This window comes from Scyliorhinus torazame, chromosome 23 (assembly GCF_047496885.1).
Source record: "Scyliorhinus torazame isolate Kashiwa2021f chromosome 23, sScyTor2.1, whole genome shotgun sequence".
Taxonomy (NCBI): Eukaryota; Metazoa; Chordata; class Chondrichthyes; order Carcharhiniformes; family Scyliorhinidae; genus Scyliorhinus; species Scyliorhinus torazame.
In genome coordinates this window covers 73,129,186-73,156,277 of record NC_092729.1, presented here as the reverse complement: position 1 = coordinate 73,156,277, position 27,092 = coordinate 73,129,186, and positions in this window count along the sequence as shown.

Below are 27,092 nucleotides of genomic sequence, written 5' to 3'. Positions count from 1 at the left end.
CCGGCGGACGAGGCGATCCGTGGGTGGGTGAACAAGTCCGTCCAGAACTACCTGGAGACAAACGATTCGGGGGGCGGTCTCCGCAGCGACGGTTTGGGAAGCTCTGAAGGCAGTGGTCAGAGGGGAATTAATCTCGATACGGGCCCACAGAGAAAAGGGGGAACGGGCTGAGAGGGATAGATTAGTGGAGGAGAGACTCCAGGTGGACAGGACATACTCGGAGGCCCCGGACGCTGAGGGAGCGGCGGAGGTTACAGGCGGAGTTTGGGCTGTTGACCACAGGGAAAGCGGTGGAGCAGTTGAGGAAGGCAAGGGGGGCGATCTATGAGTACGGGGAAAAGGCGAGCAGCATTTTGCCGCACCAGCTCAGGAAAAGAGAGGCGGCCAGAGGGATAGGGAGAGTAAAGAGCAGAGGCGGGAATACTTTCCTGGACCCAGCGGGGGTGAACGAGGTGTTCAAGGACCTGTACAGCAAATTACATGAGTCGGAACCCCCGACGGGGGCGGAGGGGATGAGGCGGTTTTTGGATCAGTTGAGGTTCCCGAGGGTGGAGGAGGACCTGGTGGAGGGGCTGGGAGCCCCAATTGAGATCGAGGAAATAATGGAGGGGCTGGAGGGCATGCAGTCGGGCAAGGCCCCGGGCCCTGACGGCTACCCGGTGGAATTCTATCAGAGGTTTTGAGAGATATTGAGCCCACTGCTGGTGAGGACATTTAACGAAGCAAGAGAGAAGGGAGTCCTCCCCCCAACAATGTCGCAGGCCTCGATTTCGCTGATCCTGAAACGGGAGAAGGATCCGGAACAATGCGGGTCATACAGGCCGATTTCTCGACTGAATGCGGTCGCCAAACTGCTGGCTAGGATACTGGCCACAGGGGTAGAGGACTGTGTCCCGGGGGGTGATAGGGGAAGACCAGACGGGATTTGTAAAGGGCAGGCAACTCGAGGCCAATGTTCGAAGGCCTTTAAATGTTATTATGATGCCCTTGGAAGGAGAGGAGGCGGAGGTGGTGGTCGCGATGGATGCGGAGAAGGGTTTTGATCGGGTGGAGTGGAATTTGCCTGCGGGAGGAGCTAGGAAGGTTCGGGTTTGGTGAGGGGTTTTCTGACTGGGTGCGGTTACTCTATCAGGCACCAGTATCGAGTGTGCGTACGAACCTGCTGAGGTCGGGGTGCTTTAAACTGCACCGAGGGCCAAGGCAAGGGTGCCCCTCTCTCCGCTACTGTTTGCTCTGGCCAGAGAGCCATTAGCCATGGCGTTAAGAGCCTCTCGGAACTGGAAAGGGCTGGTTCGGGGGGGGGCGGGGAGCACCGGGTCTCGCTCTACGCAGATGACCTGCTCTTGTACATTCCGGACCCGTTGGAGGGGATGGGGGAAGTAATGCGAACCTTGGGGGAATTTGGCAATTTCTCGGGGTATAAATTGAACAGGGGGAAAAGTGAGATGTTCGCGGTCCAGGCAAGAGGGCAGGGGAAGCGACTGGGAGAGCTGCCGCTGAGAAAGATAGTGAAGAGCTTTCGATATCTGGGAATCCAGGTGGCCCTGGAATGGGAGGCACTGCACAAGTTAAACCTATCCCGGTTGGTAGAACAAATGGAAGGGGACTTTAAGAGATGGGACATGCTCCCGTTATCACTGGCGGGGAGGGTACAGACCGTGAAAGTGACGGTCCTCCCCAGATTTCTGTTCGTCTTTCACTGCCTCCCCATCCTCATCCCTGCGGTCTTTATCAAGCGGGTGAATAAGATTATTTTGGGCTTTGTGTGGGCGAGTAAAACCCCGCGGGTGAATAAAGTGTTGCTGGAACGCAGTCGGGGGGGTTAGCACTGCTGAACTTCTGCAATTACTACTGGGCGGCTAATAGAGCCATGATTAGGAAGTGGGGGGGGGGGGTCGGCATGGGAGCGGATGGAGGCGGCGTCATGTAAAGGCACCAGCCTGGGGGCATTGGTAACGGCACCTTTGCCGTTCTCGCCGGCCCGATAGTCCACAAGTCCGGTGGCAGTGGCGGCTCTGAGGATCTGGGGGCAGTGGAGGAGATATAAGAGAGTGGAGGGAGCATCGATTTGGACCCCGATTTATAACAAGCACAGGTTAGTACCGGGCAGGCTGGATGGCGGGTTCCGGAGTTGGCAGAGGGCAGGAATTAGAACATAGAACGATACAGCGCAGTACAGGCCCTTCGGCCCACGATGTTGCACCGAAACAAAAGCCATCTAACCTACACTATGCCATTATCATCCATCTGCTTATCCAATAAACTTTTAAATGCCCTCAATGTTGGCGAGTTCACTACTGTTGCAGGTAGGGCATTCCACGGCCTCACTACTCTTTGCGTAAAGAACCTACCTCTGACCTCTGTCCTATATCTATTACCCCTCAGTTTAAAGCTATGTCCCCTCGTGCCAGCCATTTCCATCCACGGGAGAAGGCTCTCACTGTCCACCCTATCCAACCCCCTGATCATCTTGTATGCCTCTATTAAGTCCCCTCTTAACCTTCTTCTCTCCAATGAAAACAACCTCAAGTCCATCAGCCTTTCCTCATAAGATTTTCCCTCCATACCAGGCAACATCCTGGTAAATCTCCTCTGCACCCGCTCCAACGCCTCCACGTCCTTCCTATAATGCGGTGACCAGAACTGTACGCAATACTCCAAATGCGGCCGTACCAGAGTTCTGTACAGCTGCAACATGACCTCCCGACTCCGGAACTCAATCCCTCTACCAATAAAGGCCAACACTCCATAGGCCTTCTTCACAACCCTCTCAACCTGGGTGGCAACTTTCAGGGATCTATGTACATGGACACCTAGATCCCTCTGCTCATCCACACTTCCAAGAACTTTACCATTAGCCAAATATTCCGCATTCCTGGTATTCCTTCCAAAGTGAATCACCTCACACTTCTCTACATTAAACTCCATTTGCCACCTCTCAGCCCAGCTGTGCAGCTTATCTATGTCCCTCTGTTAGAAGGATGGGGGATCTATTTATAGACGGGAGCTTTCCAGCTTGAAAGCTTTGGAGGTTAAATTTTAATTGCCAGCAGGGAATGGGTTTAGATATTTGCAGGTGCGAGACTTCCTGAGAAAACAGGTTCCGGCCTTTCCGCTGCTACTGCCACGGGGGATACAGGATAAAGTCGTCTCCGGTACCTGGGTGGGAGAGGGGAAGGTATTGGATATTTACCAGGAACTTTCGCAGGTGGAGGAAACTCCAGTGGAGGACCTTAAGGGCAAGTGGGAGGACGAGCTAGGAGGAGAGATAGAGGCGGGTCTATGGCCGGATGCCCTAAGCAGGGTTAATACCTCCTCATCGTGTGCCAGGCTTACCCAGATACAATTTAAGGTCGTCCGCTGGGCACACATGACGGTGACCCGGATGAGCAAGTTTTTCGGGGTGGAGAACAGGTGGGCGAGGTGCGCGGGAAGCCCAGCAAATCATGTCCACGTGTTTTGGGCACGCCCGGAGCTTAGCGAGTTCTGGCACGGGTTCGCGAGGGCAATGTCCAAGGTGCTTAACACACGGGTGGTGCCGAGTCCGGAGGTGGCGATCGTTGGAGTGTCGGAAGAGCCGGGGGTGTCCAGGGGGCGAAAGAGGCCGACGTCCTTGGCCTTTGCCTCCCCGGTAGCCCGGAGACGGATCTTGTTAATGTGGAGGGACTCGAAGCCCCCCGAGCGTAGAGACCTGGGTCAGTGACATGGTTTCTCAGTCTCGAGAAAATAAAGTTTGAAGTTTGCCTTAAGAGGGTCTACGCTGGGCTTCTCTCGGAGGTGGGAGCCGTTCGTCAACTTTCTGGGGGAAGATTAAAATGTCGGCAGAAGCTGAATTCCAATTTGGGGGGGAGGGTGGCGGGGGGGGGGGCGGGGGGCGGGTTGTTGTTTTGTTGAATCGGGTGGGTGAAGATTGTGATCGGGGGTGGTTAGAGTTAGGGTCAGGGTTCAGGGTTAGGGTTAGGGTGAGGCTGAGGGGTCAGGGTCAGGGTCAGTGTGAGGGTCAGGGTGAGAGGTAGAGTTAGGGTGAGGGTGAGGGTGAGGTTCAGGGGCGGGTTAGGTTTAGGGTCAGAGTCTGGGTCAGGGCTAGGGTCAGGGTCAGGTTTGTTTGTGGTTTTAGTGGGATTATGGGTGAGTTAGGGGTTAGGGTTAGGGGTTAGGGTCAGGGTTAGGTTGGTTTTAGGGTTAGGGTTAGGGTTGTTTTAGGGTTAGGGTTAGTGTTAGGGTTTGGGTTGTTTTAGGGTTAGGGTTAGGGTCAGGTTAGGGTCAGGGTCAGGATCAGGGTTAGGGTCAGGGTCAGGGTCAGAGTAAGGATCAGGGCTAGGGTCAGAGTCAGGTTTGTTTTAGGTTTTAGTGGGATTATGGGTGAGTTTAGGGTTAGGGTTCGTTAGGGTTAGGGGTAAGGTTAGGGGTTAGGGGTTAGGGTTAGGGTTAGGGGTTAGGGTCAGGGTTAGGTTGGTTTTAGGGTTAGGGTTGTTTTAGGGTTAGTGTTAGGGTTTGGGTTGTTTTAGGGTTAGTGTTAGGGTTAGGGTCAGGGTCAGGGTCAGGGTTACGGACAGATGGGTGGTTAGGGTTAGGGTTAGGGTTAAGTTTTAGTGGGATTACGGCAGAGTTTAAGGTTGTACCAAATTAGGGTTAGGGTTAGGGTAGGTTTTAGTGGGATTACGGGTGAGTTTAAGGTTGTATCTGTCTCACTCACCCGCCTCATCAAAATAGCAGAGGATTAAGAGTTAGGGTTAGGGTTAGGATTCCGGGTTAGGGTTAGGGTAGGTTTTAGTGGGATTACGGGTGAGTTTAAGGTTGTACCTGTCTCACTCACCCGCCTCATCAAAATAGCAGAGGATTAAGAGTTAGGGTTAGGGTTAGGGTTAGGGTTAGGATTCCGGGTTAGGGTTAGGGTAGGTTTTAGTGGGATTACGGGTGAGTTTAAGGTTGTATCTGTCTCACTCACCCACCTCATCAAAATAGCAGAGGATTAAGAGTTAGGGTTAGGGTTAGGGTTAGGGTTAGGGTAGGTTTTAGTGGGATTAGGGTTAGGGTTAGGGTTAGGGTTAGGGTTAGGGTAGGTTTTAGTGGGATTAGGGTTAGGGTTAGGGTTAGGGTAGGTTTTAGTGGGATTAGGGTTAGGGTTAGGGTTAGGGTTAGGGTAGGTTTTAGTGGGATTAGGGTTAGGGTTAGGGTTAGGGTTAGGGTATGTTTTAGTGGGATTACGGGTGAGTTTAAGGTTGTACCTGTCTCACTCACCCGCCTCATCGAAATAGCAGAGGATTAAGAGCAGGGAAATAGTGATCCCTGGGACTGAGCCCATCGACTTTCCAGCGACAAAGCCCTCGTCAAAACCTCCCCACCCCCTCTCCAGCCCCCACCCCCCTCACCCCCACCCCCTCCTAACCGCCGGCCTTCTGTCTCTTCGGAGGAAAGCTGTGGTCAATGCTGAGCTTTCCGACCCTCCCACTCCTCCCCTTCCCCCACCTCCCTCACCCTTCCCCCCTCCCCCCCCCCCCGCTCCCTCCCCACCCCGCCTATCTGACCTCGCTACTTCCTCGTCGCCACCCTCTGTGAGGCCACAATGGCCGGGGAACGGCTTCCCCGGTGAGGTCACAGAGACGTTCTGTGGTGGAAATCTGACCGAGACTCAGGTCGAATGGGTCGGAGCTCAAATCAAGAGGAGGTCCATCCCCTTCTATCACTAACTCTTTCACCCTCTCTCTCTCTGTCTCTTCCTTTGTCTGTCTCCCTCTAACTCTGTGTCTCTGTGTCACTCTGTCTCTCTCTCTCTCTCTCTCTGTCTCTCTCTCAGTCTCTCACTCTCTCTCGCCCATTGTCTCTCTCTGTCTCCCTATCACTCTCTATACCTCTTTCATTATCTCTCTCTCTTTCGTTCTCTCTCTCTCCACATGTCACTGCCTCTCTCTCTCTCTCTCGATCTGTCTGTCTCTCTCTCTCTCTGTCTGTCTCTCTGTCTCTCTCTCTCTCTCTCTGTCTCTCTCTCTCTTCTCTCTGTCTCTCTCTCTATGTCTCTCTCTCTCTCTGACTGTCTCTCTCTCTGTCTCCCTCTCTCACTGTCCCTCTCTCTCTTTATCTTTCTCTCTCTATCTGTCTGTCTCTCTCTCTGTGTCTCACTCTCTCTCTCTGTCTCGTTCTCTGTCTGTCTCTCTCTCTCTGTCTCGCTCTCTCTTCTCTCTGTCTCTCTCTATCTCTTTCTCTCTCTCTGTCTCGCTCTCTCTGTCTCTCTCTCCCTCTCGCTCGCTCTCTCTCTGTCCCTGTCACTCTCGATCTCTCCCTTTTATTCTCTGTGTGTGTCACTCTCTCTCTTTTCCTCCCCGTCACTCCTTCCTTGATCAGCTCTGTCTCTCCCTCTTTCCTTGTCACTCTCTCTCCCTCACTCTCTCTCTACCTCATTCTCTCTCTCCCTGCTCCTCTCTCTCCCTCATTCTCTCTCTCCCTGCTCCTCTCTCTCCCACATTCTCTCTCTCCCTGTCCCTCTATCTCCCTCATTCTCTCTCTCCCTGTCACTCTCTCTCCATTCATTCTCTCTCTCGCTCATTCTCTCTCTCCCTGTCACTCTCTCCCTCATTCTCTCTCTCCCTGTCACTCTCTCCCTCATTCTCTCTCTCCCTGTCACTCTCTCCCTCATTCTCTCTCTCCATCATTCTCTCTCTCCCTGTTACTCTCTCCCTCATTCTCTCTCTCCCTGTCACTCTCTCCCTCATTCTCTCTCTCCCTGTCCCTCTCTCCCTCATTCTCTCTCTCCCTGTCCCTCTCTCTCCCTCACTCTCTCTCTCCCTGCTCCTCTCTCTCACTCATTCTCTCTCTCCCTGTCCCTCTCTCTCCCTCATTCTCTCTCTCCCTGTCCCTCTCTCTCCCTCATTCTCTCTCTCCCTGTCACTCTCTGTCCCTCATTCTCTATCTCCCTGTCACTCTCTCTCCCTCATTCACTCTCTCCCTGTCACTCTCTCTACCTCATTCTCTCTCTCACTCATTCTCTCTCTCCCTGTCCCCCTCTCTCCCTCATTCTCTCTCTCCCTGTCCCCCTCTCTCCCTCATTCTCTCTCTCCCTGCTCCTCTCCCTCCCTCATTCTCTCTCTCCCTGCTCCTCTCTCTCCCTCATTCTCTCTCCCTGTCTCTCTCTCTTCCTCATTCTCTCTCTCCCTGTCCCTTTCACTCCCTCATTCTCTCTCTCCCTGTTCCTCTCTCTCCCTCATTCTCTCTCTCCCTGCTCCTCTCTCTCCCTCATTCTCTCTCTCCCTGTCCCTCTCTCTCCCTCATTCTCTCTCTCCCTGTCTCTCTCTCTCCCTCATTCTCTCTCTCTCTGCTCCTCTCTCTCCCTCATTCTCTCTCTCCCTGTCCCTCTCTCTCCCTCATTCTCTCTCTCACTGCTCCTCTCTCTCCCTCATTCTCTCTCTCCCTGTCCCTCTCTCCCTCATTCTCTCTCTCCCTGCTCCTCTCTCTCCCTCATTCTCTCTCTCCCTGGCACTCTCTCTCCCTAATTCTCTCTCTTCCTGGCCCTCTCTCTCCCTCATTCTCTCTCTCCCTGTCCCTCTCTCCCTCATTCTCTCTCCCTGCACCTCTCTCTCCCTCATTCTCTCTCTCCCTGTCCCTCTCTCTCCGTCATTCTCTCTCTCCCTGTCACTCTCTCTCCCTAATTCTCTCTCTTCCTGGCCCTCTCTCTCCCTCAATCTCTCTCTCGCTGTCTCTCTCTCTCCCTCATTCTCTCTCTCCCTTTCAATCTCTCACCCTCATTCTCCCTCTCCCTGCTCCTCTCTCTCTCCCTCATTCTCTGTCTCCCTCATTCTCTCTCTCCCTGTCCCTCTCTCTCCCTGTCCCTCTCTCTCCCTCATTCTCTCTCTCCCTTTCACTCTCTCTCACACATTCTCTCTCTCTCTCCCTGTCACTCTCTCTCCCTCATTCTCTCTCTCTCTGTCCCTCTCTCTCCCTCATTCTCTCTCTCCCTGTCCCTCTCTCTCCCTCATTCTCTCTCTCCCTGTCACTCTCTCTCCCTCATTCTCTCTCACCCTGTCCCTCTCTCTCCCTCATTCTCTCTCTCCCTGCTCCTCTCTCTCCCTCGTTCTCTCTCTCCCTGTCCCTCTCTCTCCCTCATTCTCTATCTCCCTGTCTCTCTCTCTCCCTCATTCTCTCTCTCCCTCCCCCTCTCTCTCCCTCATTCTCTCTCTCCCTCATTCTCTCTCCCTCTTCTCTCTCTCCCTCATTCTCTCTCTACCTGCTCCTTTCTCTCCCTCATTCTCTCTCTACCTCATTCGCTCTCTCCCTGTCACTCTCTCTCCCTCATTCTCTCTCTCCCTGCTCCTCTCTCTCCCTCATTCTCTCTCTCCCTCATTCTCTCTCTCCCTCATTCTGTCTCTCCCTTTCACTCTCTCCCTCATTCTCTCTCTCCCTGTCCCTCTCTCTCCCTCATTCCCTCTCTCCCTGCCCCCCTCCCTCCCTCATTCTCTCTCTCCCTGTCACTCTCTCTCCCTCATTCTCTCTCTCCCTGTCCCTCTCTCTCCCTCATTCTCTCTCTCCCTGTCATTCTCTCTCCCTCATTCTATCTCTCCCTGTCTCTCTCTCTCTCCCTCATTCTCTCTCTCCCTGTCCCTCTCTCTCCCTCATTCTCTCTCTCCCTGTCCCTCTCTCTCCTTCATTCTCTCTCTCCCTGCTCCTCTCTCTCCCTCATTCTCTCTCTCCCTGCGCCTCTCTCTCGCTCATTCTCTCTCTCCCTGTCCGCTCTCTCTCCCTCATTCTCTCTCTCCCTGTCACTCTCCCTCCCTCATTCTCTCTCTCCCTGTCCCTCTCTCTCACTCATTCTCTCTCTCGCTGTCATTCTCTCCCCCTCATTCTCTCTCTCTCCCTGCTCCTCTCTCTCCCTCATTCTCTCTCTCCCTGTCCCTCTCTCTCCCTCATTCTCTCTCTCCCTGTCCCTCTCTCTCCCTCATTCTCTCTCTCCCTGTCCCTCTCTCCCTCATTCTCTCTCTCCCTGCTCCTCTCTCTCCCTCATTCACTCTCTCCCTCATTCTCTCTCTCCCTGTCACTCTCTCTCCCTCATTCTCTCCCTGTCCCTCTCTCTCCCTCATTCTCTCTCTCCCTGTCCCTCACTCCCTCATTATCTCTCTCCCTGTCCCTCTCTCTCCTTCATTCTCTCTCTCCCTGCTCCTCTCTCTCCCTCATTCTCTCTCCCTGTCCCTCTCGCTCCCTCATTCTCTCTCTCCCTCATTCTCTCTCTCTCCCCGTCACTCTCTCTCCGTCATTCTCTCTCTTCCTGCTCCTCTCTCCCTCATTCTCTCTCTCCCTGTCCTTCTCTCTCCCTCATTCTCTCTCTCCCTGTCCCTCTCTCCCTCATTCTCTCTCTCCCTATCAGCTCTCTCCCCCTCATTCTCACTCTCTCTGTCCCTCTCTCTCCCTCATTCTCTCTCTCCCTCGTTCTCTCTCTCCCTGTCCATCTGTCTCCCTCATTCTCTCTCTCCCTGCTACTCTCTCTCGCTCATTGTCTCTCTACCTCATTCGCTCTCTCCCTGTCACTCTCTCTCCCTCATTCTCTCTCTCCCTGCTCCTCTCTCTCCCTCATTCTCTCTCTCTCTGTCCCTCTCTCTCCCTCATTCTCTCTCTCCCTGCTCCACTCTCTCGCTCATTCTCTCTCACCCTGTCCCTCTCTCTCCCTCATTCTCTCTCTCCCTGCTCCTCTCTCTCCCTCGTTCTCTCTCTCAATGTCCCTCTCTCTCCCTCATTCTCTCTCTCCCTGTCTCTCTCTCTCCTTCATTCTCTCTCTCCCTGTAACTCTCTCACCCTCATTCTCTCTCTCCCTCCCCCTCTCTCTCCCTCATTCTCTCTCTCCCTCATTCTCTCTCTCCCTCTTCTCTCTCATTCTCTCTCTACCTGCTCCTTTCTCTCCCTCATTCTCTCTCTACCTCATTCGCTCTCTCCCTGTCACTCTCTCTCCCTCATTCTCTCTCTCCCTGCTCCTCTCTCTCCCTCATTCTCTCTCTCCCTCATTCTCTCTCTCCCTCATTCTCTCTCTCCCTGTCCCTCTCTCTCCCTCATTCCCTCTCTCCCTGCCCCCCTCTCTCCCTCATTCTCTCTCTCCCTGTCACTCTCTCTCCCTCATTCTCTCTCTCCCTGTCCCTCTCTCTCCCTCATTCTCTCTCTCCCTGTCATTCTCTCTCCCTCATTCTATCTCTCCCTATCTCTCTCTCTCTCCCTCATTCTCTCTCTCCCTGTCCCTCGCTCTCCCTCATTCTCTCTCTCCCTGTCCCTCTCTCTCCTTCATTCTCTCTCTCCCTGCTCCCTTCACTCCCTCATTCTCTCTCTTCCTGTCCCTCTCTCTCCCTCATTCTCTCTCTCCTTGTCACTCTCTCCCTCATTCTCTCTCTCCCTGTCCCACTCTCTCGCTCATTCTCTCCCCCCCTGCCCCTCTCTCTCGCTCATTCTCTCTCTCCCTGTCCGCTCTCTCTCCCTCATTCTCTCTCTCCCTGTCACTCTCTCTCCCTCATTCTCTCTCTCCCTGTCCCTCTCTCTCCCTCATTCTCTCTCTCGCTGTCATTCTCTCTCCCTCATTCTCTCTCTCCCTGCTCCTCTCTCTCCCTCATTCTCTCTCTCCCTGTCCCTCTCTCTCCCTCATTCTCTCTCTCCCTGTCCCTCTCTCCCTCATTCTCTCTCTCCCTGCTCCTCTCTCTCCCTCATTCACTCTCTCACTCATTCTCTCTCTCCCTGTCACTCTCTCTCCCTCATTCTTTCTCTCCCTGTCCCTCTCTCTCCCTCATTCTCTCTCTCTCCCTGTCCCTCACTCCCCCATTCTCTCTCTCCCTGTCCTTCTCTCTCCTTCATTCTCTCTCTCCCTGCTCCTCTCTCTCCCTCATTCTCTCTCTCCCTGGCCCTCTCGCTCCCTCATTCTCTATCTCCCTCATTCTCTCTCTCCCCGTCACTCTCTCTCCCTCATTCTCTCTCTTCCTGCTCCTCTCTCCCTCATTCTCTCTCTCCCTGTCCTTCTCTCTCCCTCATTCTCTCTCTCCCTGTCCCTCTCTCCCTCATTCTCTCTCTCCCTATCAGCTCTCTCCCCCTCATTCTCTCTCTCTCTGTCCCTCTCTCTCCCTCATTCTCTCTCTCCCTCGTTCTCTCTCTTCCTGTCCCTCTGTCTCCCTCATTCTCTCTCTCCCTGCTACTCTCTCTCGCTCATTCTCTCTCTCCCTGTCCTTCTCTCTCCCTCATTCTCTCTCTCCCTGTCCCTCTCTTCCTCATTCGCTCTCTCCCTGTCACTCTCTCTCCCTCAATCTCTCTCTCCCTCTCCCTCTCTCTCACTCATTCTCTCTCTCCCTGTCTCTCTCTCTCCCTCATTCTCTCTCTCCCTGACCCTCTCTCAGTCCCTCATTCTCTCTCTCCCTGTCCCTCTCTCTCCCTCATTCTCTCTCTCCCTGTCCCTCTCTCTCCCTCATTCTCTCTCTCCCTGTATCTCTCTCTCCCTCATCCTCTCTCTCCCTGTCCCTCTCTCTCCCTCATTCTCTCTCTCCCTGTCACTCTCTCCCTCATTCTCTGTCTCCCTGTCCCTCTCGCGACCTCATTCTCTCTCTCCCTGTTACTCTCTCTCCCTCATTCTCTCTCTCCATCCCCCTCTCTCTCCCTCATTCTCTCTCTCGCTTTCACTCTCTCCCTCATTCTCTCTCTCCCTGTCCCTCTCTCTCCCTCATTCCCTCTCTCCCTGCCCCCCTCTCTCCCTCATTCTCTCTCCCTGTCACTCTCTCTCCCTCATTCTCTCTCTCCCTTCTCTCTCTCCTTCTTTCTCTCTCTCCCTATCCCTCTCCCTCATTCTCTCTCTCCCTGTCCGTCTCTCTCCCTCATTCTCTCTCTCCCTGTCCCTCTCTCTCACTCATTCTCTCTCTCCCTGTCCCTCTCTCCCACATTCTCTCTCTCCCTGTCACTCTCTGTCCCTCATTCTCTCTCACCCTGCTCCTCTCTCTCCTTCATTCTCTCTCTCCCTGTCACTCACTCTCCCTCATTCTCTCTCTCCCTGTCACTCTCTCTCGCTCATTCTCTCTCTCCCTGTCACTCTCTCCCTCATTCTCTCTCTCCCTGTCACTCTCTCCCTCATTCTCTCTCTCCCTGTCACTCTCTCCCTCATTCTCTCTCTCCCTGTCACTCTCTCCCTCATTCTCTCTCGCCATCATTCTCTCTCTCCCTGTTACTCTCTCCCTCATTCTCTCTCTCCCTGTCACTCTCTCCCTCATTCTCTCTCTCCCTGTCCCTCTCTCCCTCATTCTCTCTCTCCCTGTCCCTCTCTCTCCCTCAGTCTCTCTCTCCCTGCTCCTCTCTCTCGCTCATTCTCTCTCTCCCTGTCACTCTCTCCCTCAATCTCTCTCTCGCTGTCCCTCTCTCCCTCATTCTCTCTCTCCCTGTCCCTCTCTCTCCCTCAGTCTCTCTCTCCCTGTCCCTGTCCCTCTCTCTCCCTCATTCTCTCTCTCCCTGTCCCTCTCTCTACCTCATTCTCTCTCTCACTCATTCTCTCTCTCCCTGTCCCTCTCTCTCCCTCATTCCCTCTCTCCCTGCCCCCCTCTCTCCCTCATTCTCTCTCTCCCTGTCACTCTCTCTCCCTCATTCTCTCTCTCCCTGCTCCTCTCTCTCCCTCGTTCTCTCTCTCCCTGTCCCTCTCTCTCCTTCATTCTCTCTCTCCCTGCTCCTCTCTCTCCCTCATTCTCTCTCTTCCTGTCCCTCTCTCTCCCTCATTCTCTCTCTCCTTGTCACTCTCTCCCTCATTCTCTCTCTCCCTGTCCCACTCTCTCGCTCATTCTCTCTCTCCCTGTCCGCTCTCTCTCCCTCATTCTCTCTCTCCCTGTCCGCTCTCTCTCCCTCATTCTCTCTCTCCCTGTCCCTCTCTCTCCCTCATTCTCTCTCTCGCTGTCTCTCTCTCTCCCTCATTCTATCTCTCCCTGTCTCTCTCTCATTCCCTCATTCTCTCTCTCCCTGCTCCTCTCTCTCCCTCATTCTATCTCTCCCTGTCCCTCTCTCTCCCTCATTCTCTCTCTCCCTGTCCCTCTCTCTCCTTCATTCTCTCTCTCCCTGCTCCTCTCTCTCCCTCATTCTCTCTCTCCCTGTCCCTCTCTCTCCTTCATTCTCTCTCTCCCTGCTCCTCTCTCTCCTTCATTCTCTCTCTCCCTGCTCCTCTCTCTCCCTCATTCTCTCTCTCCCTGTCCCCCTCTCCCTCATTCTCTCTCTCCCTGTCCCTCTCGCTCCCTCATTCTCTCTCTCCCTCATTCTCTCTCTCCCCGTCACTCTCTCTCCCTCATTCTCTCTCTCCCTTCTCCTCTCTCTCCTTCTTTCTCTCTCTCCCTATCCCTCTCCCTCATTCTCTCTCTCCCTGTCCGTCTCTCTCCCTCATTCTCTCTCTCCCTGTCCCTCTCTCTCACTCATTCTCTCTCTCCCTGTCCCTCTCTCCCTCATTCTCTCTCTCCCTGTCACTCTCTGTCCCTCATTCTCTCTCACCCTGCTCCTCTCTCTCCTTCATTCTCTCTCTCCCTGTCACTCTCTCTCCCTCATTCTCTCTCTCCCTGTCACTCTCTCTCGCTCATTCTCTCTCTCCCTGTCACTCTCTCCCTCATTCTCTCTCTCCCTGTCACTCTCTCCCTCATTCTCTCTCTCCCTGTCACTCTCTCCCTCATTCTCTCTCTCCCTGTCACTCTCTCCCTCATTCTCTCTCTCCATCATTCTCTCTCTCCCTGTTACTCTCTCCCTCATTCTCTCTCTCCCTGTCACTCTCTCCCTCATTCTCTCTCTCCCTGTCACTCTCTCCCTCATTCTCTCTCTCCCTGTCCCTCTCTCCCTCATTCTCTCTCTCCCTGTCCCTCTCTCTCCCTCAGTCTCTCTCTCCCTGCTCCTCTCTCTCGCTCATTCTCTCTCTCCCTGTCACTCTCTCCCTCAATCTCTCTCTCCCTGTCCCTCTCTCCCTCATTCTCTCTCTCCCAGTCCCTCTCTCTCCCTCAGTCTCTCTCTCCCTGTCCCTCTCTCTCCCTCATTCTCTCTCTCCCTGTCCCTCTCTCTACCTCATTCTCTCTCTCACTCATTCTCTCTCTCCCTGTCCCTCTCTCTCCCTCATTCCCTCTCTCCCTGCCCCCCTCTCTCCCTCATTCTCTCTCTCCCTGTCACTCTCTCTCCCTCATTCTCTCTCTCCCTGCTCCTCTCTCTCCCTCGTTCTCTCTCTCCCTGTCCCTCTCTCTCCTTCATTCTCTCTCTCCCTGCTCCTCTCTCTCCCTCATTCTCTCTCTTCCTGTCCCTCTCTCTCCCTCATTCTCTCTCTCCTTGTCACTCTCTCCCTCATTCTCTCTCTCCCTGTCCCACTCTCTCGCTCATTCTCTCTCTCCCTGTCCACTCTCTCTCCCTCATTCTCTCTCTCCCTGTCCGCTCTCTCTCCCTCATTCTCTCTCTCCCTGTCCCTCTCTCTCCCTCATTCTCTCTCTCGCTGTCTCTCTCTCTCCCTCATTCTATCTCTCCCTGTCTCTCTCTCTCTCCCTCATTCTCTCTCTCCCTGCTCCTCTCTCTCCCTCATTCTCTCTCTCCCTGTCCCTCTCTCTCCCTCATTCTCTCTCTCCCTGTCCCTCTCTCTCCTTCATTCTCTCTCTCCCTGCTCCTCTCTCTCCCTCATTCTCTCTCTCCCTGTCCCTCTCTCTCCTTCATTCTCTCTCTCCCTGCTCCTCTCTCTCCTTCATTCTCTCTCTCCCTGCTCCTCTCTCTCCCTCATTCTCTCTCTCCCTGTCCCCCTCTCCCTCATTCTCTCTCTCCCTGTCCCTCTCGCTCCCTCATTCTCTCTCTCCCTCATTCTCTCTCTCCCCGTCACTCTCTCTCCCTCATTCTCTCTCTCCCTGTCCCTCTCTCCCTCATTCTCTCTCTCCCTATCAGCTCTCTCCCCCTCATTCTCTCTCTCTCTGTCCCTCTCTCTCCCTCATTCTCTCTCTCCCTCGTTCTCTCTCTCCCTGTCACTCTCTCTCCCTCATTCTCTCTCTCCCTGCTCCTCTCTCTCCCTCATTCTCTCTCTCTCTGTCCCTCTCTCTCCCTCATTCTCTCTCTCCCTGTCTCTCTCTCTCCCTCATTCTCTCTCTCCCTGTCACTCTCTCTCCCTCATTCTCCCTCTCCCTGTCCCTCTCTCTCCCTCATTCTCTCTCTCCCTGCTCCACTCTCTCGCTCATTCTCTCTCACCCTGTCCCTCTCTCTCCCTCATTCTCACTCTCCCTGCTCCTCTCTCTCCCTCGATCTCTCTCTCCCTGTCCCTCTCTCTCCCTCATTCTCTCTCTCCGTCTCTCTCTCTCCCTCATTCTCTCTCTCCCTGTAACTCTCTCTCCCTCATTCTCTCTCTCCCTCCCCTCTCTCTCCCTCATTCTCTCTCTCCCTCATTCTCTCTCTCCCTCTTCTCTCTCTCCCTCATTCTCTCTCTACCTGCTCCTTTCTCTCCCTCATTCTCTCTCTACCTCATTCGCTCTCTCCCTGTCAGTCTATCTCCCTCATTCTCTCTCTCCCTGCTCCTCTCTCTCCCTCATTCTCTCTCTCCCTCATTCACTCTCTCCCTTTCACTCTCTCCCTCATTCTCTCTCTCCCTGTCCCTCTCTCTCCCTCATTCCCTCTCTCCCTGCCCCCCTCTCTCCCTCATTCTCTCTCTTCCTGCTCCTCTCTCCCTCATTCTCTCTCTCCCTCATTCTCTCTCTCCCTGTCCCTCTCTCTCCCTCATTCCCTCTCTCCCTGCCCCCCTCTCTCCCTCATTCTCTCACTCCCTGTCACTCTCTCTCCCTCATTCTCTCTCTCCCTGTCCCTCTCTCTCCCTCATTCTCTCTCTCCCTGTCATTCTCTCTCCCTCATTCTATCTCTCCCTGTCTCTCTCTCTCCCTCATTCTCTCTCTCCCTGTCCCTCTCTCTCCCTCATTCTCTCTCTCCCTGTCCCTCTCTCTCCTTCATTCTCTCTCTCCCTGCTCCTCTCTCTCCCTCATTCTCTCTCTTCCTGTCCCTCTCTCTCCCTCATTCTCTCTCTCCTTGTCACTCTCTCCCTCATTCTCTCTCTCCCTGTCCCACTCTCTCGCTCATTCTCTCCCCCCCCTGTCCCTCCGTCTCGCTCATTCTCTCTCTCCCTGTCCGCTCTCTCTCCCTCATTCTCTCTCTCCCTGTCACTCTCTCTCCCTCATTCTCTCTCTCCCTGTCCCTCTCTCTCCCTCATTCTCTCTCTCGCTGTCATTCTGTCTCCCTCATTCTCTCTCTCCCTGCTCCTCTCTCTCCCTCATTCTCTCTCTCCCTGTCCCTCTCTCTCCCTCATTCTCTCTCTCCCTGTCCCTCTCTCCCTCATTCTCTCTCTCCCTGCTCCTCTCTCTCACTCATTCACTCTCTCCCTCATTCTCTCTCTCCCTGTCACTTTCTCTCCCTCATTCTCTCTCTCCCTGTCCCTCTCTCTCCCTCATTCTCTCTCTCCCTGTCCCTCACTCCCTAATTCTCTCTCTCCCTGTCCCTCTCTCTCCTTCATTCTCTCTCTCCCTGCTGCTCTCTCTCCCTCATTCTCTCTCTCCCTGTCCCTCTCGCTCCCTCATTCTCTCTCTCCCTCATTCTCTCTCTCCCTCATTCTCTCTCTCCCCGTCACTCTGTCTCCCTCATTCTCTCTCTTCCTGCTCCTCTCTCCCTCATTCTCTCTCTCCCTGTCCTTCTCTCTCCCTCATTCTCTCTCTCCCTGTCCCTCTCTCCCTCATTCTCTCTCTCCCTATCAGCTCTCTCCCCCTCATTCTCTCTCTCTCTGTCCCTCTCTCTCCCTCATTCTCTCTCTCCCTCGTTCTCTCTCTCCCTGTCCCTCTGTCTCCCTCATTCTCTCTCTCCCTGCTACTCTCTCTCGCTCATTCTCTCTCTCCCTGTCCTTCTCTCTCCCTCATTCTCTCTCTCCCTGTCCCTCTCTCCCTCATTCGCTCTCTCCCTGTCACTCTCTCTCCCTCATTCTCTCTCTCCCTGTCCCTCTCTCTCCCTCATTCTCTCTCTCCCTGTCATTCTCTCTCCCTCATTCTATCTCTCCCTGTCTCTCTCTCTCTCCCTCATTCTCTCTCTCCCTGTCCCTCGCTCTCCCTCATTCTCTCTCTCCCTGTCCCTCTCTCTCCTCCATTCTCTCTCTCCCTGCTCCTCTCACTCCCTCATTCTCTCTCTTCCTGTCCCTCTCTCTCCCTCATTCTCTCTCTCCTTGTCACTCTCTCCCTCATTCTCTCTCTCCCTGTCCCACTCTCTCGCTCATTCTCTCCCCCCCTGCCCCTCTCGCTCGCTCATTCTCTCTCTCCCTGTCCGCTCTCTCTCCCTCATTCTCTCTCTCCCTGTCACTCTCTCTCCCTCATTCTCTCTCTCCCTGTCCCTCTCTCTCCCTCATTCTCTCTCTCGCTGTCATTCTCTCTCCCTCATTCTCTCTCTCCCTGCTCCTCTCTCTCCCTCATTCTCTCTCTCCCTGTCCCTCTCTCTCCCTCATTCTCTCTCTCCCTGTCCCTCTCTCCCTCATTCTCTCTCTCCCTGCTCCTCTCTCTCCCTCATTCACTCTCTCACTCATTCTCTCTCTCCCTGTCACTCTCTCTCCCTCATTCTTTCTCTCCCTGTCCCTCTCTCTCCCTCATTCTCTCTCTCTCCCTGTCCCTCACTCCCCCATTCTCTCTCTCCCTGTCCTTCTCTCTCCTTCATTCTCTCTCTCCCTGCTCCTCTCTCTCCCTCATTCTCTCTCTCCCTGTCCCTCTCGCTCCCTCATTCTCTATCTCCCTCATTCTCTCTCTCCCCGTCACTCTCTCTCCCTCATTCTCTCTCTTCCTGCTCCTCTCTCCCTCATTCTCTCTCTCCCTGTCCTTCTCTCTCCCTCATTCTCTCTCTCCCTGTCCCTCTCTCCCTCATTCTCTCTCTCCCTATCAGCTCTCTCCCCCTCATTCTCTCTCTCTCTGTCCCTCTCTCTCCCTCATTCTCTCTCTCCCTCGTTCTCTCTCTTCCTGTCCCTCTGTCTCCCTCATTCTCTCTCTCCCTGCTACTCTCTCTCGCTCATTCTCTCTCTCCCTGTCCTTCTCTCTCCCTCATTCTCTCTCTCCCTGTCCCTCTCTCCCTCATTCGCTCTCTCCCTGTCACTCTCTCTCCCTCAATCTCTCTCTCCCTCTCCCTCTCTCTCACTCATTCTCTCTCTCCCTGTCTCTCTCTCTCCCTCATTATCTCTCTCCCTGACCCTCTCTCAGTCCCTCATTCTCTCTCTCCCTGTCCCTCTCTCTCCCTCATTCTCTCTCTCCCTGTCCCTCTCTCTCCCTCATTCTCTCTCTCCCTGTATCTCTCTCTCCCTCATCCTCTCTCTCCCTGTCCCTCTCTCTCCCTCATTCTCTCTCTCCCTGTCACTCTCTCCCTCATTCTCTGTCTCCCTGTCGCTCTCTCTCCCTCATTCTCTCTCTCCCTCCCCCCTCTCTCCCTCATTCTTTCTCTCCCTGTCCCTCTCGCGACCTCATTCTCTCTCTCCCTGTTACTCTCTCTCCCTCATTCTCTCTCTCCATCCCCCTCTCTCTCCCTCATTCTCTCTCTCGCTTTCACTCTCTCCCTCATTCTCTCTCTCCCTGTCCCTCTCTCTCCCTCATTCCCTCTCTCCCTGCCCCCCTCTCTCCCTCATTCTCTCTCCCTGTCACTCTCTCTCCCTCATTCTCTCTCTCCCTTCTCCTCTCTCTCCTTCTTTCTCTCTCTCCCTATCCCTCTCCCTCATTCTCTCTCTCCCTGTCCGTCTCTCTCCCTCATTCTCTCTCTCCCTGTCCCTCTCTCTCACTCATTCTCTCTCTCCCTGTCCCTCTCTCCCACATTCTCTCTCTCCCTGTCACTCTCTGTCCCTCATTCTCTCTCACCCTGCTCCTCTCTCTCCTTCATTCTCTCTCTCCCTGTCACTCTCTCTCCCTCATTCTCTCTCTCCCTGTCACTCTCTCTCGCTCATTCTCTCTCTCCCTGTCACTCTCTCCCTCATTCTCTCTCTCCCTGTCACTCACTCCCTCATTCTCTCTCTCCCTGTCACTCTCTCCCTCATTCTCTCTCTCCCTGTCACTCTCTCCCTCATTCTCTCTCTCCATCATTCTCTCTCTCCCTGTTACTCTCTCCCTCATTCTCTCTCTCCCTGTCACTCTCTCCCTCATTCTCTCTCTCCCTGTCCCTCTCTCCCTCATTCTCTCTCTCCCTGTCCCTCTCTCTCCCTCAGTCTCTCTCTCCCTGCTCCTCTCTCTCGCTCATTCTCTCTCTCCCTGTCACTCTCTCCCTCAATCTCTCTCTCCCTGTCCCTCTCTCCCTCATTCTCTCTCTCCCTGTCCCTCTCTCTCCCTCAGTCTCTCTCTCCCTGTCCCTGTCCCTCTCTCTCCCTCATTCTCTCTCTCCCTGTCCCTCTCTCTACCTCATTCTCTCTCTCACTCATTCTCTCTCTCCCTGTCCCTCTCTCTCCCTCATTCCCTCTCTCCCTGCCCCCCTCTCTCCCTCATTCTCTCTCTCCCTGTCACTCTCTCTCCCTCATTCTCTCTCTCCCTGCTCCTCTCTCTCCCTCGTTCTCTCTCTCCCTGTCCCTCTCTCTCCTTCATTCTCTCTCTCCCTGCTCCTCTCTCTCCCTCATTCTCTCTCTTCCTGTCCCTCTCTCTCCCTCATTCTCTCTCTCCTTGTCACTCTCTCCCTCATTCTCTCTCTCCCTGTCCCACTCTCTCGCTCATTCTCTCTCTCCCTGTCCGCTCTCTCTCCCTCATTCTCTCTCTCCCTGTCCGCTCTCTCTCCCTCATTCTCTCTCTCCCTGTCCCTCTCTCTCCCTCATTCTCTCTCTCGCTGTCTCTCTCTCTCCCTCATTCTATCTCTCCCTGTCTCTCTCTCTCTCCCTCATTCTCTCTCTCCCTGCTCCTCTCTCTCCCTCATTCTATCTCTCCCTGTCCCTCTCTCTCCCTCATTCTCTCTCTCCCTGTCCCTCTCTCTCCTTCATTCTCTCCCTGCTCCTCTCTCTCCCTCATTCTCTCTCTCCCTGTCCCTCTCTCTCCTTCATTCTCTCTCTCCCTGCTCCTCTCTCTCCTTCATTCTCTCTCTCCCTGCTCCTCTCTCTCCCGCATTCTCTCTCTCCCTGTCCCCCTCTCCCTCATTCTCTCTCTCCCTGTCCCTCTCGCTCCCTCATTCTCTCTCTCCCTCATTCTCTCTCTCCCCGTCACTCTCTCTCCCTCATTCTCTCTCTCCCTTCTCCTCTCTCTCCTTCTTTCTCTCTCTCCCTATCCCTCTCCCTCATTCTCTCTCTCCCTGTCCGTCTCTCTCCCTCATTCTCTCTCTCCCTGTCCCTCTCTCTCACTCATTCTCTCTCTCCCTGTCCCTCTCTCCCTCATTCTCTCTCTCCCTGTCACTCTCTGTCCCTCATTCTCTCTCACCCTGCTCCTCTCTCTCCTTCATTCTCTCTCTCCCTGTCACTCTCTCTCCCTCATTCTCTCTCTCCCTGTCACTCTCTCTCGCTCATTCTCTCTCTCCCTGTCACTCTCTCCCTCATTCTCTCTCTCCCTGTCACTCTCTCCCTCATTCTCTCTCTCCCTGTCACTCTCTCCCTCATTCTCTCTCTCCCTGTCACTCTCTCCCTCATTCTCTCTCTCCATCATTCTCTCTCTCCCTGTTACTCTCTCCCTCATTCTCTCTCTCCCTGTCACTCTCTCCCTCAGTCTCTCTCTCCCTGTCCCTCTCTCCCTCATTCTCTCTCTCCCTGTCCCTCTCTCTCCCTCAGTCTCTCTCTCCCTGCTCCTCTCTCTCGCTCATTCTCTCTCTCCCTGTCACTCTCTCCCTCAATCTCTCTCTCCCTGTCCCTCTCTCCCTCATTCTCTCTCTCCCTGTCCCTCTCTCTCCCTCAGTCTCTCTCTCCCTGTCCCTCTCTCTCCCTCATTCTCTCTCTCCCTGTCACTCTCTCTACCTCATTCTCTCTCTCACTCAATCTCTCTCTCCCTGTCCCTCTCTCTCCCTCATTCCCTCTCTCCCTGCCCCCCTCTCTCCCTCATTCTCTCTCTCCCTGTCACTCTCTCTCCCTCATTCTCTCTCTCCCTGCTCCTCTCTCTCCCTCGTTCTCTCTCTCCCTGTCCCTCTCTCTCCTTCATTCTCTCTCTCCCTGCTCCTCTCTCTCCCTCATTCTCTCTCTTCCTGTCCCTCTCTCTCCCTCATTCTCTCTCTCCTTGTCACTCTCTCCCTCATTCTCTCTCTCCCTGTCCCACTCTCTCGCTCATTCTCTCTCTCCCTGTCCGCTCTCTCTCCCTCATTCTCTCTCTCCCTGTCCGCTCTCTCTCCCTCATTCTCTCTCTCCCTGTCCCTCTCTCTCCCTCATTCTCTCTCTCGCTGTCTCTCTCTCTCCCTCATTCTATCTCTCCCTGTCTCTCTCTCTCTCCCTCATTCTCTCTCTCCCTGCTCCTCTCTCTCCCTCATTCTCTCTCTCCCTGTCCCTCTCTCTCCCTCATTCTCTCTCTCCATGTCCCTCTCTCTCCTTCATTCTCTCTCTCCCTGCTCCTCTCTCTCCCTCATTCTCTCTCTCCCTGTCCCTCTCTCTCCTTCATTCTCTCTCTCCCTGCTCCTCTCTCTCCTTCATTCTCTCTCTCCCTGCTCCTCTCTCTCCCTCATTCTCTCTCTCCCTGTCCCCCTCTCCCTCATTCTCTCTCTCCCTGTCCCTCTCGCTCCCTCATTCTCTCTCTCCCTCATTCTCTCTCTCCCCGTCACTCTCTCTCCCTCATTCTCTCTCTCCCTGTCCCTCTCTCCCTCATTCTCTCTCTCCCTATCAGCTCTCTCCCCCTCATTCTCTCTCTCTCTGTCCCTCTCTCTCCCTCATTCTCTCTCTCCCTCGTTCTCTCTCTCCCTGTCCCTATGTCTCCCTCATTCTCTCTCTCCTTGCTACTCTCTCTCGCTCATTCACTCTCTACCTCATTCGCTCTCTCCCTGTCACTCTCTCTCCCTCATTCTCTCTCTCCCTGCTCCTCTCTCTCCCTCATTCTCTCTCTCTCTGTCCCTCTCTCTCCCTCATTCTCTCTCTCCCTGTCTCTCTCTCTCCCTCATTCTCTCTCTCCCTGTCACTCTCTCTCCCTCATTCTCCCTCTCCCTGTCCCTCTCTCTCCCTCATTCTCTCTCTCCCTGCTCCACTCTCTCGCTCATTCTCTCTCACCCTGTCCCTCTCTCTCCCTCATTCTCACTCTCCCTGCTCCTCTCTCTCCCTCGTTCTCTCTCTCCCTGTCCCTCTCTCTCCCTCATTCTCTCTCTCCGTCTCTCTCTCTCCCTCATTCTCTCTCTCCCTGTAACTCTCTCTCCCTCATTCTCTCTCTCCCTCCCCTCTCTCTCCCTCATTCTCTCTCTCGCTCATTCTCTCTCTCCCTCTTCTCTCTCTCCCTCATTCTCTCTCTACCTGCTCCTTTCTCTCCCTCATTCTCTCTCTACCTCATTCGCTCTCTCCCTGTCAGTCTCTCTCCCTCATTCTCTCTCTCCCTGATCCTCTCTCTCCCTCATTCTCTCTCTCCCTCATTCACTCTCTCCCTTTCACTCTCTCCCTCATTCTCTCTCTCCCTGTCCCTCTCTCTCCCTCATTCCCTCTCTCCCTGCCCCCCTCTCTCCCTCATTCTCTCTCTTCCTGCTCCTCTCTCCCTCATTCTCTCTCTCCCTCATTCTCTCTCTCCCTGTCCCTCTCTCTCCCTCATTCCCTCTCTCCCTGCCCCCCTCTCTCCCTCATTCTCTCACTCCCTGTCACTCTCTCTCCCTCATTCTCTCTCTCCCTGTCCCTCTCTCTCCCTCATTCTCTCTCTCCCTGTCATTCTCTCTCCCTCATTCTATCTCTCCCTGTCTCTCTCTCTCCCTCATTCTCTCTCTCCCTGTCCCTCTCTCTCCCTCATTCTCTCTCTCCCTGTCCCTCTCTCTCCTTCATTCTCTCTCTCCCTGCTCCTCTCTCTCCCTCATTCTCTCTCTTCCTGTCCCTCTCTCTCCCTCATTCTCTCTCTCCTTGTCACTCTCTCCCTCATTCTCTCTCTCCCTGTCCCACTCTCTCGCTCATTCTCTCCCCCCCCCTGTCCCTCCGTCTCGCTCATTCTCTCTCTCCCTGTCCGCTCTCTCTCCCTCATTCTCTCTCTCCCTGTCACTCTCTCTCCCTCATTCTCTCTCTCCCTGTCCCTCTCACTCCCTCATTCTCTCTCTCGCTGTCATTCTCTCTCCCTCATTCTCTCTCTCCCTGCTCCTCTCTCTCCCTCATTCTCTCTCTCCCTGTCCCTCTCTCTCCCTCATTCTCTCTCTCCCTGTCCCTCTCTCCCTCATTCTCTCTCTCCCTGCTCCTCTCTCTCACTCATTCACTCTCTCCCTCATTCTCTCTCTCCCTGTCACTTTCTCTCCCTCATTCTCTCTCTCCCTGTCCCTCTCTCTCCCTCATTCTCTCTCTCCCTGTCCCTCACTCCCTCATTCTCTCTCTCCCTGTCCCTCTCTCTCCTTCATTCTCTCTCACCCTGCTGCTCTCTCTCCCTCATTCTCTCTCTCCCTGTCCCTCTCGCTCCCTCATTCTCTCTCTCCCTCATTCTCTCTCTCCCTCATTCTCTCTCTCCCCGTCACTCTGTCTCCCTCATTCTCTCTCTTCCTGCTCCTCTCTCCCTCATTCTCTCTCTCCCTGTCCTTCTCTCTCCCTCATTCTCTCTCTCCCTGTCCCTCTCTCCCTCATTCTCTCTCTCCCTATCAGCTCTCTCCCCCTCATTCTCTCTCTCTCTGTCCCTCTCTCTCCCTCATTCTCTCTCTCCCTCGTTCTCTCTCTCCCTGTCCCTCTGTCTCCCTCATTCTCTCTCTCCCTGCTACTCTCTCTCGCTCATTCTCTCTCTCCCTGTCCTTCTCTCTCCCTCATTCTCTCTCTCCCTGTCCCTCTCTCCCTCATTCGCTCTCTCCCTGTCACTCTCTCTCCCTCAATCTCTCTCTCCCTGTCCCTCTCTCTCACTCATTCTCTCTCTCCCTGTCTCTCTCTCTCCCTCATTCGCTCTCTCCCTGACCCTCTCTCAGTCCCTCATTCTCTCTCTCCCTGTCCCTCTCTCTCCCTCATTCTCTCTCTCCCTGCTCCTCTCTCTCCTTCATTCTCTCTCTCCCTGTGACTCTCTCTCCCTCATTCTCTCTCTCCCTGTCACTCTCTCCCTCATTCTCTCTCTCCCTGCTCTTCTCTCTGCCTCATTCTCTCTCTCCCTGTCCCTCTCTCTCCCTCATTCTCTCTCTCCCTGTCCCTCGCTCTCTCTCTCCCTCATCCTCTCTCTCCCTGTCCCTCTCTCTCCCTCATTCTCTCTCTCCCTGTCACTCTCTCCCTCATTCTCTGTCTCCCTGTCGCTCTCTCTCCCTCATTCTCTCTCTCCCTCCCCCTCTCTCTCCCTCATTCTCTCTCTCCCTGTCCCTCTCGCAACCTCATTCTCTCTCTCCCTGTTACTCTCTCTCCCTCATTCTCTCTCTCCATCCCCCTCTCTCTCCCTCATTCTCTCTCTCGCTTTCACTCTCTCCCTCATTCTCTCTCTCCCTGTCCCTCTCTCTCCCTCATTCTCTCTCTCCCTGCTCCTCTCTCTCCCTCATTCTCTCTCTCCCTGTCCCTCTCTCCCTCATTCTCTCTCTCCCTGCTCCTCTCTCTCCCTCATTCACTCTCTCCCTCATTCTCTCTCTCCCTGTCACTTTCTCTCCCTCATTCTCTCTCTCCCTGTCCCTCTCTCTCCCTCATTCTCTCTCTCCCTGTCCCTCACTCCCTCATTCTCTCTCTCCCTGTCCCTCTCTCTCCTTCATTCTCTCTCTCCCTGCTGCTCTCTCTCCATCATTCTCTCTCTCCCTGTCCCTCTCGCTCCCTCATTCTCTCTCTCTCTCATTCTCTCTCTCCCCGTCACTCTGTCTCCCTCATTCTCTCTCTTCCTGCTCCTCTCTCCCTCATTCTCTCTCTCCCTGTCCTTCTCTCTCCCTCATTCTCTCTCTCCCTTTCCCTCTCTCCCTCATTCTCTCTCTCCCTATCAGCTCTCTCCCCCTCATTCTCTCTCTCTCTGTCCCTCTCTCTCCCTCATTCTCTCTCTCACTCGTTCTCTCTCTCCCTGTCCCTCTGTCTCCCTCATTCTCTCTCTCCCTGCTACTCTCTCTCGCTCATTCTCTCTCTCCCTGTCCTTCTCTCTCCCTCATTCTCTCTCTCCCTGTCCCTCTCTCCCTCATTCGCTCTCTCCCTGTCACTCTCTCTCCCTCAATCTCTCTCTCCCTGTCCCTCTCTCTCACTCATTCTCTCTCCCTGTCTCTCTCTCTCCCTCATTCGCTCTCTCCCTGACCCTCTCTCAGTCCCTCATTCTCTCTCTCCCTGTCCCTCTCTCTCCCTCATTCTCTCTCTCCCTGCTCCTCTCTCTCCTTCATTCTCTCTCTCCCTGCTCCTCTCTCTCCCTCATTCTCTCTCTCCCTGTCCCTCTCTCTCCCTCATTCTCTCTCTCCCTGTCCCTCTCTCTCCTTCATTCTCTCTCTCCCTGCTCCTCTCTCTCCCTCATTCTCTCTCTCCCTGTCCCTCTCTCTCCTTCATTCTCTCTCTCCCTGCTCCTCTCTCTCCTTCATTCTCTCTCTCCCTGCTCCTCTCTCTCCCTCATTCTCTCTCTCCCTGTCCCCCTCTCCCTCATTCTCTCTCTCCCTGTCCCTCTCGCTCCCTCATTCTCTCTCTCCCTCATTCTCTCTCTCCCCGTCACTCTCTCTCCCTCATTCTCTCTCTCCCTGTCCCTCTCTCCCTCATTCTCTCTCTCCCTGTCACTCTCTCCCTCATTCTCTCTCTCCCTGTCCCTCTCGCTCCCTCATTCTCTCTCTCCCTCATTCTCTCTCTCCCCGTCACTCTCTCTCCCTCATTCTCTCTCTCCCTGTCCCTCTCTCCCCATCATTCTCTCTCTCTCTGTCCCTCTCTCTCCCTCATTCTCTCTCTCCCTCGTTCTCTCTCTCCCTGTCCCTCTGTCTCCCTCATTCTCTCTCTCCCTGCTACTCTCTCTCGCTCATTCTCTCTCTCCCTGTCCTTCTCTCTCCCTCATTCTCTCTCTCCCTGTCCCTCTCTCTCCCTCATTCGCTCTCTCCCTGTCACTCTCTCTCCCTCATTCTCTCTCTCTCTGTCCCTCTCTCTCCCTCATTCTCTCTCTCCCTCGTTCTCTCTCTCCCTGTCCCTCTGTCTCCCTCATTCTCTCTCTCCCTGCTACTCTCTCTCGCTCATTCTCTCTCTCCCTGTCCCTCTCTCCCTCATTCGCTCTCTCCCTGTCACTCTCTCTCCCTCAATCTCACTCTCCCTGTCCCTCTCTCTCACTCATTCTCTCTTTCCCTGTCTCTCTCTCTCCCTCATTCGCTCTCTCCCTGACCCTCTCTCAGTCCCTCATTCTCTCTCTCCCTGTCCCTCTCTCTCCCTCATTCTCTCTCTCCCTGCTCCTCTCTCTCCTTCATTCTCTCTCTCCCTGTGACTCTCTCTCCCTCATTCTCTCTCTCCCTGTCACTCTCTACCTCATTCTCTCTCTCCCTGCTCTTCTCTCTGCCTCATTCTCTCTCTCCCTGTCCCTCTCTCTCCCTCATTCTCTCTCTCCCTGTCCCTCGCTCTCTCTCTCCCTCATCCTCTCTCTCCCTGTCCCTCTCTCTCCCTCATTCTCTCTCTCCCTGTCACTCTCTCCCTCATTCTCTCTCTCCCTGTCCCTCTCGCGACCTCATTCTCTCTCTCCCTGTTACTCTCTCTCCCTCATTCTCTCTCTCCATCCCCCTCTCTCTCCCTCATTCTCTCTCTCGCTTTCACTCTCTCCCTCATTCTCTCTCTCCCTCATTCTCTCTCTCGCTTTCACTCTCTCCCTCATTCTCTCTCTCCCTGTCCCTCTCTCTCCCTCATTCTCTCTCTCCCTGCTCCTCTCTCTCCCTCATTCTCTCTCTCCCTGTCCCTCTCTCCCTCATTCTCTCTCTCCCTGCTCCTCTCTCTCCCTCATTCACTCTCTCCCTCATTCTCTCTCTCCCTGTCACTTTCTCTCCCTCATTCTCTCTCTCCCTGTCCCTCTCTCTCCCTCATTCTCTCTCTCCCTGTCCCTCACTCCCTCATTCTCTCTCTCCCTGTCCCTCTCTCTCCTTCATTCTCTCTCTCCCTGCTGCTCTCTCTCCCTCATTCTCTCTCTCCC